General features: G+C 40.3%; 1 protein-coding gene across 1 annotated transcript in view; it reads right to left on the bottom strand.

Moving 5' to 3' along the window:
* The window catches only part of LOC125871081 (60S ribosomal protein L18-2), a 271,584-nt gene that overhangs the window by 62,658 nt on the left and 189,726 nt on the right, over positions 1-19,200 (bottom strand). The window lies entirely within an intron of this gene.

Here is a 19,200-nt window from a genome sequence, read left to right as displayed (position 1 = left end):
AACATTAGCTAACCAAGTCGGATACTGCGTCACTTCCACTACTTGGGACTCGATCTGCTTTGTAATCTCCTCTTTGATCTTCAAACTCAACTCAGGCCTGAAATCTCGGTTAATTGGCAACTTGTGGGACACCATATTCATACTCAATCCTAGCATATCTCTATAAGACTAGGCAAACACATCAATGTACTCTCTGAGCAAGCGGACCAGGTCTCTTCTTTGAGCTTCAGTCAGATGGACACTGATTCTTACTTCTTTAACACATTCCTAATCTCCGAGATTCACAGTCTCGATTTCCTCTAAATTCGGCTTATGTTGATTCTCGAATTGTCGAAATTCATCAGCAACATGTTCAGGTATCTCATTTTCTTCTTCGTATTCCTCACATTCGTCATCACCTGCTTTATTTCGTTCACTCGTTTCATCACATGTCATGACATTGGCAGGTTTTAAATTAATATTACTGAAATCATAAACAAACAAAGTTAGGAAAATAGAATATAAACAGATAAATAAACAAATTTTTGGTAAAAGAGGCTTTCATTTAAATCGAAAAACAAGCACAAACTTTGGCTATGACTAAGGGTCATTTCGCCTTTTTTAAACATTACAAGGGAATTTAAAAACTTCAAACAAGTAAAACTGGATCAAGGGTGGGCCTCGAGCCTCTTCCGGACTACCACCGATTTTGAAAATAAACAAAACACATGTCCTTTCTACCCAGATGAGCGAGAAATCAAGAGTGGTGTGGAAGTCCAATTTTGCAATTGCTCTTCAAGTTCTGCATCCCGGATGCCTGATATCCCAGCCTCTTCTTTGATGACCGTATCGATCTCCTCAAAAAGGCCCTAGATTACTTCCCTCAAACCGTTGTCGATGGCATACTCCCACACTGGGAACGACTGGTACAGATGAGGAATTGGTCTTGCTAATGCTTGATCAACACTTTTGCCCTTCACCCCTGCTCCATCAGCCTCTGGGGGGACATACCTTAAACCAAACTTTGCTCCTTTAGCGGGGATCTGAATAGGATTGACAATTCCTTGACAATGTTTTCCCAACCCGAAACCAGATTCGAAACCGTTCTGGAGCATGACAGTAGCAACCATCTTGTATATGGCAGGCATAGGGGGGTATGGAGCCAAGTCATCACCGGTGGCATTTACCAGCTCCACCGTGTAGAAATCACAACCTCGAGAGATATCATCAACGATCGGTGCATACCCATTGGAATGACTCCCTTCACCATAAATGACCAATTCATGGTCCTTCCAAATAAATTTTAACAGTTGGTGAAGGGTAGACGGCACAGCCCCGGCCATATGGATAAACGGTCTTCCCAGAAGGAGGTTGTAACTAGTGTTGATATCTAACACCTGGAACTTCACATTAAACTCTGCGGGACCCACCTGAATATCCAAGTTTACCGCACCCAATGTGTCTCTTTGCACTCCATCAAAGGCCCTCACCTTGACTTGATTCTGGTGGAGCTTTCCCAAATCAGATTGCAGCTGCCTCAGAGTTGAAAGCGGGTAGATGTTGAGACCGGACCCATCGTCGACCAATACACGATTTATCATTTTATCTCGACATTTGATGGTGACATGCAGAGCCTTGTTGTGCACCTTGCCTTCAAAAGGCAACTCTTCGTCACAAAAACTGATTCGATGTCCCCGAATGACTTGGTTTATCATGGCTGCAAGATTGTCGTTGTTAGTACCCACAAGCACATAAGTGTCATCCAAAGCTCTCATCAAAGCCTGTCTATGTAACTGCGAACTCATCAATAAAGCCCACACAGAAATTTGAGCTGGTGTCTTCTCCAAATGTTTCACAATTGAATAATCTTTCGGCTGCATTTTCCTCTAGAACTCTTCAGCTTCAGCTTCACTAATCGGCCTTTTAGTCTGATCCTTCTTTTGCACACCCTGGATCAGCTCTTCTGGCGTGTAGCACCTGCCAGATCTGGTCATACCCTGGGTAACAACCGTTTCAATCACGAACTTCGGTCGGGCAAGAGTTTCTGTCGGCACCAAGGCAACAGCCTTCTCGGGTGTCAGAATCACAAACTCTTTCTTCTCTCTGATGCTCAACGAAGTTACAGCCCTTTCCAGATCATCAGGAGCAATCGAAACTATTACCTTTGACATGCACCAATCATCATCTATCTCTATCATATTAATAGTGATGCCTCCATGATTTGGTAGAGGATTACTATTGACATTTGGCGCGACCATCTGAAGAGAGACCACGTTCTGATCGATCAGGTCTTGGATTTTATGTTTCAGGTTGATACAGTCCTCGGTATCATGTCAAACACTATTCGAGTGATACGCGCACCTCTGGTCGGGTCTGTAAAACTTTGAGTTAGTATCAATCGGCTTGGGCCCCACTGGATGAATATATCCTGCCCGGTTAATCGCTCGAACAACTTTGTTCGCCTTTCGATCAGCGTAGTGAAAATTATAGCAAGCTTCTTCTCAAATTTAGGACGGGGGGTATTGTAATTTCCTTGTGGCAGAGGAGACATCTGGCGATAATTTGGAGCGTTTGGATGGGGGGCTTGATATCTGGGATATGAGTTAGTTTGGTAATTTGGTTGTGGAGCTTGGTAGTTCGGGGGGTATTTTGGTAAAGTGGAGCTGGGGTTTGGTACGTCGGGGGAGGAGTTTGGTAATTTGTTTGAACATTGGCACAGTTGGGGGCGACGTTCCGGTAGTGATGAGGTGGAGTTTGGTAAATTGGAGGGGGAGTTTTGTAAATAGTAGGGGGAGTTTGGTAAATGGGAGGAGGGGTATTTTGATAACTGGAGGGAGGATTATTTTGGTAATCAGCTTGTGTATAACAAGCCAGGTACGAACTTTGTGAAGGTCGAGAACGACCTTGGTATGATGAGGTTTTCCTTGGGGTCTTCTTCCCCTCATAGAAGATAGAGGATACATCCTCTATTTTCTTCTTCAACAAACCCAAAGATCCGGGCGAGGCAGCAACACGGGCAATCTTTCCGGTTCTCAATCCATCTTCGATAATCTCACTTACCTTGACTATCTCAGCAAATTCTGCTCCAACGAGCAACATGATTCTGTCATAATATTCGGGCTCTTGCACCCGCACAAACACTTCGACAATTTCCTTTTCTGACATAGGAGGTTTAACTCTAGCTGCTTCTTTTCACCATCTATATGCAAATTCTCTATAACTTTTGGTCGGCTTCTGCTTCATCTTCTCCAAGGACTAACGATTAAGAACGATCTCCACATTATAAGCAATTCGTTTGATGAAGTCCTTAGCCAGAGCATTTCTACATGAGACGTAAACCATTCTAGAGCCTCTCAGCTCAGACTTCGGCTAAAAAGCCACATTAACAAAGTTTCCTCTCTCTCAACTCCCACGAATGAATGTACAGGTCTTCATAACTCAACCCGGCGACCTCAGGAATGCAGTTCAATTCCTTTATGGCTTTTCTAATTTCCTCCTTTATATCTATCTTGGCGATCTTTTTCTTTGACCTCCACTCTCTCTCCTTCTCCTCATAGTGGTCGAGCTCCGAACCATGGGCGTCATGCTCGTTGGGGACCGGTATTTGGAAAGTGACCTTTTGTGGTAGTGGAGGAGCAATAAAGGGACTCTGGCCATTTAAAGGGGCGTAATAGTTTTGGGGGAAAGTCTGAGGGCTGGTATATTGGTTTTGGTGAATGAGGGAAATGTGTGGGTTATTAGCGTTTTGGCTGTGAGGGGGTAGGCCAATTTGGTGGTTTGCATTGGGGGGAGGGAGTGGTGCTTGGAGGTTGGTATTTTGAAGAGGGGGTGGTGTTTGATAGGATGCTGAGGCGTAATGGGGATTTTGGGTGGTAAGGTCAATGATGGAGGGATTACGAGCAGGGCTTAAAGGCGGGTTCTGAGCTTATTCCACGTCAGGAGGGGGAATTTAAGTTGGAGGTCTTCTGTCTGGTTGAACGTTGACAATAAAAATTGGAGGAGGCGAATCGTGTTTTCTCTACATCTCAACCCTTATCTCAGCAATTTGTTGCATCAATTGCAGGATCAGTTCATTCTGATCGGCAAGGGTGTGCTGAGCCACCACGACATCAGTAAAGCTGGTTTTTTCATTGTTATCACACGTTGCTGCTTTTCCCTTTTGTGAACTTTGATTGGGGAAGGAACCTGTAAAACCTTTAGATCTAGTGAAATAAGGATGATCAGCCACCTTATCGACACAGACCAGTTCTAACTATCTGTTGAGAAAAACAACTCAAAGGCAAATCTGTTAGTTTTGATTCAGCACAAATAATGTAAAATGTCATATAGAAAGCAGATAAACACATAAAAGTTACTTTGTTTGAGAACATGTTAACCCACGAATAATGGGGACTGACTTTTGAACAAGCTGGAATTTGCTCATTTTTATGTTGAGGTTGGTGACTCAGAAAGGTTAAATTGCATTGAGCTAAGGTCTTCTTGCTGCATCTCTGGGCATTTGTTGATCTGAACTCAATGTTTTCTTGTAGAATGAAGGGGAAAGAAAAATTTAAAAGATAGGGGTCGGGCCTTGAAAGGCTGCCTACGTATCTTTCAAGGAGAATACAGGCCCTACATAGTTCGAATAATAAAGGAAATTCTGATTTCCATTCATTCATTTCTTGAAGATTACAAGGAAAGTAAAAACAGACAATAAAGCTCCTGAAAGATAAAATGTGCCTCCATCCAAGCCATTATTCTTCTGACTGCTGCATTAATCACGGAGGGTAAACTCATATGCTTCGGGGGCAATTTTCTCATTCCCTTCTTTCCACCGTCCCCGAAAAGGAGGCATATAGACAATTTCCTCCTCAAGTTCCTCTTCAATAACCTCAGGTCTAGCGCCTTTGGGATTACTGGTGGTGGCCTCTTGGCTGAAGAAAGAGTGTTTTCCATATGGCTTCTGAAGCATCACGGTTATATCTTTGGAGGCATCGCGCTTCTTCCGCACAACAACTGTCTCTTCATCTATAACAACACATTTTGTCATCTTTGCTATCGACTCCGCGTCTAGTGCCACATTTGCTGCTCGTACAACCGTGGTGGCAAACTCCACTTTTATTCTCCTTTCTCTGGTTTCTTGGATCTCCTGTCTAAGCCGCTGTAATTCCATCCTCAAATCCTCTTCAGTCAGCTCTACATCGATACTCTTGCTTTTTTCCATCTTAGCGGCAATTTTTACCTTTCATGAGATGATAGAGTAGTGTTTTAGGATTCGGTAGTAGGATTTTATTTCTGACTGAGAAACTTAAGACTCATGGAGTTTTGGTCGGACATTTTGGTAGTGACTTGTATTTGACATTTTTCAATCTTTTTATTTTATTTTATTTTTTTTTTTTTGACAAGAAGTGGGCTAAAATGTCCTCATTCAAAGCAATGTACCACACAAACAGTTAAACATACTAGTAAACAGACAAATATCGCGTCCTAAACATGCATGTGACCCTTTTGTGCCAAGGGTAGGGCTAGCAAATTGAAGGATATATTGCGCTTTTTTTAAAACAAGTTGTTGCATCCCCCAAAATAAGATTCACAAACAATAGAGAATTCATTACAAAGTTAAGCAAAGGGATATATCTTTTAAGGAAGGGATAAACTACAAATACAAGAACATCAATCCCACGCAGAGGAATAAGATAACTAAAATGTTGAAGGAACTGCTCCTCCTCTTGTTTTTTCCACTTCTTCACGAATGAGGAACTTGATAGTTATCACATGCGGCTCAGCGAACACAGCTTTGGAAGACATCGACATGCCAGGAGGGTGTTAAGCTGATCATCCAAGTTCAAGTTCAAATGTATCAGGCAGGCTCTCGCGTCAGCTAACTCCTGCGTGGCAAAGGCTAATGCCCTTTAGCTTTCATATTCTCGATGCTGGAACTTTTGTTCCCTATGCAGGTATTCTTGCTCCCTACGCTGAAACTCTTGCTCTTTTCGGTCCCATTCCTGCTAAAAATGGTAGGCTTGGATTTAGAGCCTTACGTGGACATCTTCAATCTGTCGGCACTGATATACCGTGAGTTTACGGTATTTCTAATACATTTCACTTACAGGTTGTGTGTGTCTAGGGCCTTTTTATATTGATTTTTATGTGTTTTTATCATGTTTTGCAGGAAAGGTGTTCAGGCGCGGAAGTTTAGAGACAGCTGCAGGAAATGCAGAAAAAGGCATCCACGGAGGTGATCTATGGATCGTAGGTTCATTCACGGTCCGTAGGTTATGATCGTAGATCAGCAGGCATGGTATTGAGGACAAATCAGGGAAATCTAACCAAGTGTGGAACCACGGTGCCCATTGACGGTCCGTAGATTGATCTACGGACCGTACTGTTGATCCGTAGAATGAGACTGCGAGGGTTCCAGTACCTGATTTTTGAAGATTCTAAGTATGGAGCTACGGAGGGGATTGACGGACCGTAGGTCGATTTACAGTCCGTACTGCTGGTCCGTCGTTTGCTTCAGAGAAGCTGATTTTCGGATGCTGAAATATTTTCTAAGTCCCGAGTGACAAAAGGGACTTACGGACCGTAGATCCATCGACGGTCCGTAAGTCAGTCTCGTGGATCGAAGACGCGTACCTGAAGAAAACTTTCCTTAATTTGTTTCCTTTTTTATTTAGGATTTGTTTTCTATAAATTGGACATGTAAACCTCGTTTTGGGGGGTTAGACATTATTATTCTATTTTTGCTTTGTAACTTTGGAGATTAATTTGCAACTTTAGCAATTATTGATTTCTCAAGTTCGTTTTGAGGATTTTGGCTTTCAATTCAGGTAAAATTTCTAGGTTTATTATTCTCTCTACGTAAGTTCATGATTTCTTTATCTACAATTATGAATTTTGTTCTTGCTAATATGAGTAACTAAATTCACAACTAGGGTTGTGGGAACCATGATTGATTAACAAAGTATGAATAGTAAATAAGCAATTCTTGAATAGTGTGTTGCATGCATTGATAATTTTTTCGTTTAGAAGTCTTTTCAACGGTGGCCAACGTTAGAACTCGCCTTGTTACTACTTGCCGGACCAAGGAGGTAATTAACAAGAAAAGAATTATCAACATAGATTTAGTGTGATACTATCTAATAGGCTAGTGTCGATTGGTGCGAAGTAATAACTAAGTCAAACATCGATTATGATGTCTAATATGAGGTAAAGGTAAGGGTTAGTAAATTATACACACGTAGCCGGACCAAGGTGCGGGGTGAAATTCTTTAGATGCTGGACCAAGGATTTAGAGATACCTAACTTATCACTTTGCATGTAATACACTAGAAAAAGATTGTTATTACTAGAATTACTGCGTTATGAGATTGTGGGAACACGTATACCCTAGTTATTTCTCTTATCTTGATAACAACCAAAGTTGAGTTTGATTATTGATTACTTATTAAGTTCTTACTACTTGTTTTACACAAGCACAACCCCCCCTTTTATTATCTGTTTATGGAAATAATTTGACTAATTGAATATAATCGTTGGTTAAAAGTAAAGTCTAAACCATTTTCCTCGTGGGATCGATCCCAACCTACAAGTTGGGTTCTTTACTTGATAACGATCGCTTATCCAAGTGCTATCGCATGGAGCGGTTGAGCTTGAAAATAAGGATGGAACAAGGTTTATGGTGAACGGGCAAAGGATCAAGATCTATCTGGGAAATGCTGAAACTGTGCAAGAAGTGATTGAGGCCTGCAATCTTGATGAAGTCTGAGTAATCAAGAAACCTGCGTCGTGCCGCGACGTTAAATCAAGCGTTGCTTGGGAGGCAACCCAAGATGTACAATCTAGCCAACGATAGGGTTCTGTTTTCCATTACGTAGTTTAGCTTTCTTTGATTACTTGCGTCTTTGAATCAATAAAGGTAGGGGTTTCAGTATTTTAGTTCTTAGTGTTGGCTAGAAGTAATATAGGGTCCATGTCTAAAAAGTGTCCAAAAAATGTAAAAAAATAGGCTATTGGTTGCTACATGTGTAGGTACACCACGCAAGAAATCTGCAGAAAATGGTCTGGTGCAGAGGTCTACGGACCCCATCGACCGTCCGTCGATTGATCCACGGACCGTCAATGGTGTCCGTAAATCCCAGGTAAGTCCCTAAATTTGTCCTAGTATAATTGTGATCTACGGACCGTAGATCGACTCACGGACCGTAGACGGGGTCTCGTGAGTCCAAACCCTAAAGTTGACTAACCCGACCCAGACCCCTATTACTTAAAAGCCCCAATGTTCCAAATCATTTCCCTTCCCTCCATTACTCCCAAAATCGTTTCACCCACTCTTTAAACTCCCCAAATCACTCCATAACCACCACATAATATCCTCCCTTTCATAAATTCCCAAAATCCCTTCCATACCAAAATCAACCCATCCCATAATCTAACAAAAAAAAAAAAGGGTCCGGTGTTTGGTCAGTAACGAAAAGGTGACTCCTTGGTCTTGCTAAGCATAGTATCATCACGCAATCACACCACTCCTTGTTGCTTGTAAGGTAATAGACTTTCTCTTCACTTTGAATTTCGATTCATAGATTGAATATAGAGGGTCGGGAGTTGGGTCGTAACCTTGGGTAATTGTTAGATGAAATTGCATGATAAATTTGCATATTACAATGCCCTTGGAACGATAGATAGTGATTGTATAGCATTGGTGTAATTTATGTGATCGTAAATACTATATGCTAGTTTCGACTTAGGGTTCCACATCTAGTCTAAATTGTTGGGTATAATAATCACTCAGAATCTTAAGAATGACGAACTAGCATATTTTAAGTTTGTAAATGCATGATGAGGTTGTGTTAATGTTGAAAACAAAAGCCAAAAATGTATGATGCCTGGCACTGATGGATTCCACGATACCCCGTTTACGGACCGTAGATCCGTCTACGGACCGTAGATGGGGTTCGTCATTGGATGCACCTGAAAATTTTCATCAAGTGTAAAACCACGGAGGTGGACTACGGTCCGTAGATGGATCTACGGACCGTTCTGCACTTCCGTGGTTTCCATCTGCGACCTATATTTCAGGCCCCCTGATCCACGGAAGAGATCCACGGAACGTAGATCATTCTACGGACCGTAGGTCTTCTCCGTGGATGACCACTGTAGCATCCGTCAAATTTTTTTTTGTGGACTTAGTAGGGTCGTTACCAATTCTAAAAAGTTTTTTTTGCTGCATATGGTACGATGGCACCCCAGAAGCACCCTCCGGAAGGTGCTCCCCGACGTAGTCACTGTCTCCCAGTCTAATGAGGAGCACACACTGATCGGGTCACCAACTGGGGCTGCTTCCAGTTCAGAGGGACCTATGTCCGGATCCGAGTCTGCCCATGCCTCAAGCTCCCAGTCTGCCCACTCTTCACAATCAAAGTCTGTCCATGCTACAGGGTCCAACGCCAAATCATCCACAGGGTCTAGAGAAAATGACCACGCAGCCTCGTCTAATGAGGCAACTAGCTCAGAGCCCATACCTGCACCACGAAATGATGAGCCCACTCCTGTAGCTGGTGGACATATCACCCGCCACCATTAGCCGTTTTCTCTATGGTCCTACCACGGGCCACTCTTGGTCCCCTAGCACTTCATAGTTTGATTATCGCTGGGACATCGTGCGGAGTTGCACTTTTCAGAGGAATGCTGAGTAGCGAGAGGCTGTTATACTATGGCTGGCCAGGTACATTGCTACGGATGGCGAGCGGGCGGAATGGGTCGCTTCTCCACAGTTAGGCATCCGGAAGGCCACGTTAAATTTTGTGGCCAAGTTCTTCTGGCTGCTAGTGCGTAACAGAGTGTCGCCTACAAAAGCTAATAATCATGTCACTTGGGACAGAGCGGTGACGGTTGCAGCATTGGTAGCTGGAGTAGAGATCGACTTTGCCCGCATGCTGCTGGCAGAGATTCATGAGAGAGCTTTCAGGACCTCCACTACTTACCCCTTCCCCTGTCTGATCTTTCAGTTGTACAAGGACTCGGGCGTGCCGATATGGCATTGTGACAGGCTAGTCCACCCTACAGGAGCATTGGACATCGACCTTATTCGGGATGACGCAAATGTGGCGGCACCTCGCAGAGAGCCTCAGGTTGAGGTACCTCCTTTGGGTGCCGATCTTGCAGACACAGTGGGGCAGGCACAGGGTGATGACCTATGCATCCCCGATCACACCGACACTGTTCAGGGCACCTCATCTCAGGCAGCTAGTATGGCTCCTAGCTCTTCCCGGTCCACACTGCAGTTAGGAGCCATTGTGGTCCCTTTAGCCAGAGTCAAAAAATTAGAAGCTCAGATGGCCACCCTACTGCATCACCGAGTCAGAGGCCAGAATAGAGCGCAGGATGGAGGGGATGATGGACCGTAAGGTCCTGGCTGTTAATAAACGACTTGACGCCTTCGAGTTGCGAGTCCTCGAGCGATCAGCTCCGGCCACAGACTTATCTGTCTTGCAGGCTGACATAGCCAGCCTACGGACTAATGTTGATGTTATTCTTGCTGCACCTTCAGTTGAGACGCAGGCTGCCCCTACTGAGCCGGCTGATGATACAGTGCTAGATGTTCTATTTAGTGGCATCGCCGAGGAGGGCCCTGCACCGACACAGGAGAAAGAGAAAGCTCAGAAAAGACAGTGTCGGCGGGAGAAGGAGGCTAGGAGGGCTTCGATTGCAGACGAAGAGTTGCGCCAGCAGATGGTGCGTGAGAGAGCTGCAGGGGCATCGAGCTCTGCCCAGTTGCAGAGGTTCAGCCTATTTTGAGGGGCGTTGCGAGCACCACTGATGGTGCGGAGCGTTTGATAGAGAGAACTACTGCGGGTGCTAGGATTGCTGAGGTGGGCACTACTGAGGGTGCCCCCACTAATGTTCCAGAGGGCTCCGGGAAACCGGACCCCCCTACTTGTTGATGATTCGCCGGCGCTTTGCGCCACAGGTTTGCTTCACTCAAATCCATTCTCTTTTACTGTCTATGTATGCATTGTGGACAATTGCATCTAATTTTGTTGGGGGTGGGGTAAATGGATAGTGAGTGATAGGGTGAAGTCTGAGTAACCCAACTCATGAATCCTCTCTTGGGGTTTTCTTGTCTGTGTTCTTTTCCCCCAAAAGACTATTTAATTTTTGTTGAACCGGCATGTCATAGGATTATATGTGTAGAAGCATGATACAGAATGAAGCATGATGGCTTATAAAAAATGATACCCGTCAGATTCTGGGTTGTATGCTAGAAGTAGGCTACGATTAGTTGATTGTGTTGGCTCTGAGTATGACATAGTAACAATCGACTTGATTGCATGATTAAACCCGAAACTTGAATCCCATAATCTGATAATCTGATAATGAAACTATGTGCCAAGAGTGGGTGAGAATCATTGACTGTTCAAACAGTTTTTGTGCAAAACTAGAACTTGCCCGGTTAGTCCTGCTAAGACAATTCAATCTAGAGGATAGGAAGTGATCATAGGCCATTGTTATGAAAAATCCACAAATTGCCGAGAAAGATTCAACCAAATGAAATAATTGTTCCCTTTGATCCAACTTTGAGCTTAAAAATAAACCATTTCTTTCTAAAACCCCGAACTCACTTTCCTATAACCTACTATGTTGGCCTCGGTCCCTCCTTGGACATGTGCACTTTGACTTAGGCCAAAAGCCTAAGTTGAGGGTGGCTAATGTAAACAGTAACTTCAATCTTGGCCCTGACCTGACAACGGGTATTGTGCACCTCAACTAACAAAAAATTCATAAGTTGAGGGTGGCTATGAAAGAGGAAACTGAATGAAAAATGGGTATGAAAAGATTGTGAAAATAAAAAGAAAAGAGAAAAGAAAGAAAAATTTACAAAAAAGGGGAGAAAGGAAAAGGTGAAGGATGTGACTTGTTAAAAGCGAAAGGAACGATAAAATAAAAGAAAAATGAGCTCCTAAGTCTAAAGTCACATCCGTGGTTGAAGAAAGTCAAGGGAAAGAAGGCAAAGCAATAATATAAAAAAAAATAGGGCAAAAAGAGGTTAAAAGCCTAGTGTAATGACAAGGAGGGCAGAAAGTCACTAAACAGTACCCAAATGTACCACATCTGACCCTGAGCCTACGTTACAAGCTAATAAAGTCCTATAAGTGATCCTAGAGTCTAGTTTGGAGAGTCTAAGCGGTGAAAATAAGGGCGAGCTTATGGCAGTAAGCACTAACTGTATTTGAAATTACTTCTGAACGTGAGTGTTGAATAAATCCTTGTACCATGAATGAAGTTAAATTTTTGCAAAAAGAGGATTTAGTTTGAAGTAAGGGCACTAGTTACATTGTTCGAAAGTTGGTACATGGGTGACAGTGAGAAGGTGTCTGTTGTGTGTCAGTTGGTTGGTCTGTGTCATGATGTGATCCACATGAGCTGGCTTGTCGAGTCTAAAAGAACGAATGTGCACCCGAACAATGAGGAGGTAGAGAGCCATGTGATTGCTTGAGTTTAGAAATGCTTGCTTCTATACAAGTGTCGTTTAGAGTTGTAGTTCGTCACTTGAGGACAAACAACAAATTTAAGTTGAGGGTGTTGATATACCGTGAGTTTACGGTATTTCTAATACATTTCACTTACAAGTTGTGTGTGTCTAGGGCCTTTTTAGATTGGTTTTTATGTGTTTTTATCATATTTTGCAGGAAAGGTGTTCAGGCGCGGAAGTATAGAGACAACTGCAAGAAATGCAGAAAAAGGCATCCACGGAGGTGATCTACGGATCGTAGGTCCATTCACGGTCCTTAGGTTATGACCGTAGATCAACATGCATAGTATTGAGGACAAATCAGGGAAATCTGACCAAGTGTGGAACCACGGTGCCCATTGACGGTCCGTAGATTGATCTACGGACCGTACTGTTGATCCGTAAAATGAGACTGCGAGGGTTCCAGTACCTGATTTTTGAAGATTCTAAGTATGGAGCTACGGAGGGGATTGACGGACCATAGGTCGATCTACGGTCCGTACTGCTGGTCCGTTGTTTGCTTCAGAGAAGCTGATTTTTGGATGCTGAAATATTTTCTAAGTCCCGAGTGACGGAAGGGACTTACGGATCGTAGATCCATCGATGGTCCGTAAATTAGTCTCGTGGATCGAAGACGCGTACCTGAACAAAACTTTCCTTAATTTGTTTCCTTTTTTATTTAGGATTTGTTTTCTATAAATAGGACATGTAAACCTCGTTTTTGGGGGTTAGACATTATTATTCTATTTTTGCTTTGTAACTTTGGAGATTAATTTGCAACTTTAGCAATTATTGATTTCCCAAGTTCGTTTTGAGGATTTTGGCTTAGCAATTCAAGTAAAATTTTTGGGTTTATTATTCTCTCTACGTAAGTTCATGATTTTTTTATCTACAATTATGAATTGTGTTATTGCTAATATGAGTAACTAAATCCACAACTAGGGTTGTGGGAACCATGATTGATTAACAAAGTATGAATAGTAAATAAGCAATTCTTGAATAGTATGTTGCATGCATTGATAATTCTTTCGTTTAGAAGTCTTTTTAACGGTGGCCAACGTTAGAACTCGCCTTGTTACTACTTGCCGGACCAAGGAGGTAATTAACAAGAAAAGAATTATCAACATAGATTTAGTGTGATACTATCTAATAGGCTAGTGTCGATTGGTGCGAAGTAATAACTAAGCCAAACATCGATTATGATGTCTAATATGAGGTAAAGGTAAGGGTTAGTAAATTATACACACGTAGCCGGACCAAGGTGCGGGGTGAAATTCTCTAGATGCCGGACCAAGAATTTAGAGATACCTAACTTATCACTTTGCATGTAATACACTAGAAAAGGATTGCTATTACTAGGATTACTGCGTTATGAGATTGTGGGGAACACGTATACCCTAGTTGTTTCTCTTAACTTAATAACAACCAAAGTTGAGTTTGATTATTGATTACTTATTAAGTTCTTACTATTTGTTTTACACAAGCACAACCCTCCTTTTTATTATCTGTTTATGGAAATAATTTGACTAATTAAATATAATCGTTGGTTAAAAGTAAAGTCTAAACCATTTTCCTCGTGGGATCGATCCCAACCTACAAGTTGGGTTCTTTACTTGATAACGATCGCTTATACTTCTGAAAGGAGGTGTAATTTGAGCGTATCAGGCACGTGTGTGGCGTTGGGTCAAGTGTACCACGTAGATCATCCTGCAACCATTTTTTGTATTCATCCACATACCCGGCTTCATATCTATTTTCTGCCAAGCTCTCTTTTAGGTTGACCCGTCCAGCCCATTCTTGACAAATATCCTTGGCATAAAGTACCTTGTCGCATCCATTGTAGTAAAAAACGTAGCGGCTAGTGTCTCCTTTGAAAGGTATAATCTATCTTCTACCGAATTGCCGCACTACCCTGCTAGGATTGTAAGGTCGTACCCCTTTAATGCCAGGGAGGATTAGGAAAGGACACTTAGCCCCCTGAATAGCTATTTTTTTGACATGAAATCTTAAAGCATCCATTGTACGTTTCCATCTTTTATGTCGTGGAAGACTTTAGCCCATGCTTCCCTAGTGCTGTGGATCTTGAACCTGTTGATGCTCAAATAAAACTCGTAATGGTCAAGGTGACTTTTTTTTATGGTTCGGCCAATTTCTGTCTCTGAGTCTCGTATGTCTTCACTAGATGTTTAGACATCCACCACCGTAGCAAGATATTACAACCTTGAAAAAATGAAAACCCGTTTTTGCATTGACCCAAAGATCGGTAGATGTCGACAAGAATGATGGGGGCTAGGTTGAAGCATTTCTTAACTTGTCCTTTCTTACCAACGCCCTCGAAGATGGCGTGTGTAACCATGACAACCCGAGCATCCATTTCATTCCCTTCGTCTTGAGGGAATACCATCGTCCCTAAGAGGCATACGGCAAATGCTAGAGTTTGAGTTTGACTCCAACTACTGTGACTGTGAAACTCATTTGGAAAATTCTTATAATAACTCTCGTGACCCCATCATTCATAGAATTTCACAAATGGAATACTCAGGGTGTCTAGCCAGTCTACATTTAGCAATAACAAAATGTTTTTCAGTTATGTGCTGGTTGGCTTATTTGGTAGCAAAATGTGATAATTTGGATGTTTTTTCCTTTTCTGGCACGTTCCGACGTTGTCTAGGCAATCTTTGATTTATTCAACAGTTGGTGTCATATCAACATCTCCGAAGCGAAACACCATCCTCTCATCATCCCAAAATCGAGTGACCACCTCAATGAACTTAGGCTAGACTCTGAGATTCATTATCGACGGGATATGACCTAAGTGAATGGAAAGTTCTCTTTTCTGATATGCATTGAGATTGTACCACCATACACGGAGGAGGTTTGGCGTCTCGCTAACCATTTTGAAACTCAAGTGTTGCTTAGCCATCTACAAAAACATACAAATAATTAGATACCCTCCAAACCCAAGACACAACATTTGTCAAATAGCGCATACATCGTTCAAACACGTAAGAATGAGCGTCCGTTCGGGCCGTGGGCCCTTTGAACTCAAGGTGGTCTTTCTAATAGACCCGACACGCCTTGGGTATTGGGTCATCTCAATGCGCTAAATTTCAGGAATTTGGTCTTACTCTATCCTAGTATGACTAAGAGTGAGTTTCTTTAAAGTTGATTGGTGACCCAAGCGGATTACTTGGGCTAGGACAATTAATGACCGTTGACTATCCAGTAGCCAACTACATTCGTCAGGGTGACCCGAGAACAATTTGGTTAACGAACGACTGCAGCCCGCATAATCGTCCTTTGAGTGGAAAATAAAAAATAAGCGTCGTTTGACGGAATATGTTATGTCATGAATGCAACAGTTTATAGCAATTTAAGCATATTAAGGATGAATAAATAATTCAGCAATTAATAATAATTAGTCAAATAGTCAAATCTTATGGTTAGAACTTAATTACAATCCCCAGCAGAGTCGTCATTTTTGTTGTGCCGTAATTTTCCTATTTTTAGAAAAATCACTTTTTTTAAAATGTTCTAAGTATAAAACAATTCGAGAAAATACTTAGAAAAGAGTCATCACTTAATTTTTTAAAGAAATTAAGAAAACTTATAATTTTTAATGATTTAAACAGAAAAAATCATTTAAAGACACCAAAGAGGGTTCGGGGTTCAATTTACACTTCGAGAAGGGTTTAAGTGTTCGAAATGTCCGCTAACATGCAGTTGACCTGCGACTTGACTAAAAATATTTGACTATTTTTAGGAAAATAACGATTTAACATAAAAAATAATGAGAAATCATACACAAGGAAATTCAAAGGGGGGGCATGTGCTTGTGTACATACGTGAAAATAAAACCTATGAGCAATAACTAAGACAACCCAAAAAATGCATAAAGTAACATGTTGCACATTTGACTAAAATCACCTTATCTAATAAACCACACTAGACATATCCATGAGAACTTTTAAACTACCAGCTCTCTTACACCAAAGGAACAAAAATTTGAAGTAGTTGCCAACTAACTCATTATAAGCAAAGGAAGAAAGTAACTACAAACAAATAACTAAAATGGGCAATATAAGCAAACATGTTAAATAATGGTGTAATATAAAACAATATCCATAGCACTGTTGAACATTAACTCTCAAATAAAACTAAGGCAAACAACAAGTTAAAAACTCGGAATGGATATTTTCAGATTTTTAGACAAAGATAGTGAGGACTATTCTCTGAAAAATAAGAGTAACCTTAGTTAAATCGTCACATTACAATGGTAGAGTTACAAGCATCCCGCCATGAGCTGAAATCCAAAGAGACATATACCACCCAAGCTAATCAAAAACAGAGGCTAGATATATCTACTATGTGAATTAAAACTAGTATTAACAAGAAAACCTTCACAATAGAAAAAACACCAAGGCAAACAGCCAAGAATATGGTCACATTTTCATCACACTAATAAAAGCTAAAACCGAACAGTGAATGATCCAAAACGACCCAACTAATACACTCATAGTTGAGAGTAAATGAGTTTTAAGCCATTTCGAGCAACAGCAAGTAGCGAATCAACTAGCTTCATAGATACAAAGCCAAGCTAATGAATATCTCGACCAACATATAATACTAACGTGACTTCATTGATGCTTGAATCATGCTATGCTTACTGCTAAACAATTCACAGAAAAACGGTACTAAAGCAAAGACTTAAAGCGAAGGAACCAAACGTTCTTAATAATAAACTCCATACTAAGTATCGAACACATAGCACACCGTATCGAAAACAGGATGTAAGAGAAGGCGAAGTTACCTTCTTTGAGGCAGCAAACTGAGAACAAATGAGCCAAAGAGAGCAAATCTTCTTACACCGATTTAGACTCGAACAATAGACAAGGAAATTTGAACCAACCTTTGGTCAAAGCTTTTCTTGGAACTTAGAATTAGAAAATCGTTTTGAAATTTCTTAAGGGTAAACCGCCTGTTGCCAAAAAAACAAACAAAAAAAACTTCTATGCCCGCCCCCCCCCCCCCCTAAACAGTGATCAAAAGAGCTGAATATATAGATGAAAATTAGGAGGAAATTAGGTGAAATTTCTCATTTCAAATTCAAATTTCTTGCTCCTTTTCAAGGCCAACAGGGGGCAACTGGGTTTGGTATGAAATTTTCTCCAAATCCCAGAAAATCCGAGGCAGCAGGGCTGTTGCGTACAACTGTTGTTGACATTTTGGACTGCTGCTGATATTGTTGAAATTAGAAGGGAAAGAGGGGATGGGGCCAGTTTGGTGTATACTGTTGTTATTATAATTTTATTGGAATGGGTCGGTTGGTATATGTATGTATTGTATTGTTAATGTTTGCTAAAAATTGGTTAATGGCCCAACTTCTTGGTCCCTTTAAATGGGTTAGGGATAGAATTAGATTGGATAGATTTCGGAGTTTAAGCAATAGCCAAATTCAGTTAAATTAACAAATTCGGCTAAAACCTAAATAAGACGAATTAATGTTAATTAATTAACGAGCTTATTAATTATAACGAAACAAATAATTAATTCAATTATAAAACTAATCAACTCAAAATATAAACCTAACTTATATATTAACTCATGGATTAAATTAAAATATTTAAGTAATAAATAAAATCTTTTTGAGACGATTTTCAAATATTCATAAATTATACCAACTATATACTTAATTATGTAAAACATGTATATTATTAAAAAATTATAAAAAGGCGACACAACATTTAAAAATAACTTGCAAATTATTATTATTATTATTTTTTGAACATTTCTAAAACTAATTATTTTAAATCGCTTGAAATTGAAGAAGCTCAATGATTAATTTATATTGTGGACGGTCAAAATTGGGTGTCAACAAGTATCGCTAAAAGTTGACAAAAATGGTAATAAATTAAAAGTATACTTAAAAGTGATAATTATTAAATAAAAGACATTCACTTATGTAATTTTTCCAATTGTTAAATACTTTAGGATTTCAAATGGGCTGGAAAATGGATATACAACCAAATTGGCTTAGTTGCTGGAGCATTTTAGGCCTTTTTTCTTCTTTTAAGTTAATTCATTTGAGCTTCTAATTTAATAACTAGTATATTATTTATTACGTAAAAACTTAGTAAGTAAGAAAACTTGAAATAACGTAACGACAATCAGCTTAAAAAAGACGACAATGAAGTAATAATAGTGTTGATAGTAAAAATATACTTTTAAAATAGTGAAAATGATAATAAAAATATGATAATCATAAAATAATAAAAAATTAAAGTAATGGTAATAATAGTATCTAAAAGATAATTACGAAAACATTAGTAATAAAATAAAATAGTAGTGAAATATAAAGTATTCAACTTATTAGCAATTTAGAAGCTCAACGAAATAAATTAGAAGAAAGGAGGGGAAAAATTTGGTGTCAACACTAATTATATCATTTAGTTTAATTCTTTAACATATATTCCGTAAAATTATGTGAAAATTGAAATAAATCAATATGAGTAATGAGATATTTGTACCATCAATATAAAAAATTAATGTGCTACAACAACATTGAAAAAATGTGTTTATTTTGTCAATGTCATCTTACTATAATTACTTTGATTTGAAATATCCAAGAAAGAGTCATTAGATTCTATGAATTGAATATACATTTTATTTCTTTGACTTAAATCCAACTTACATGCCAAATATTTGAGGATTTTCACAATAACTATTTAATA

Source organism: Solanum stenotomum, chromosome 7, assembly GCF_019186545.1.
Source record: "Solanum stenotomum isolate F172 chromosome 7, ASM1918654v1, whole genome shotgun sequence".
Lineage (NCBI taxonomy): Eukaryota > Viridiplantae > Streptophyta > Magnoliopsida > Solanales > Solanaceae > Solanum > Solanum stenotomum.
Note: the sequence above shows the minus strand (reverse complement) of the source record. Positions and strands in the feature narration are given on the sequence as shown.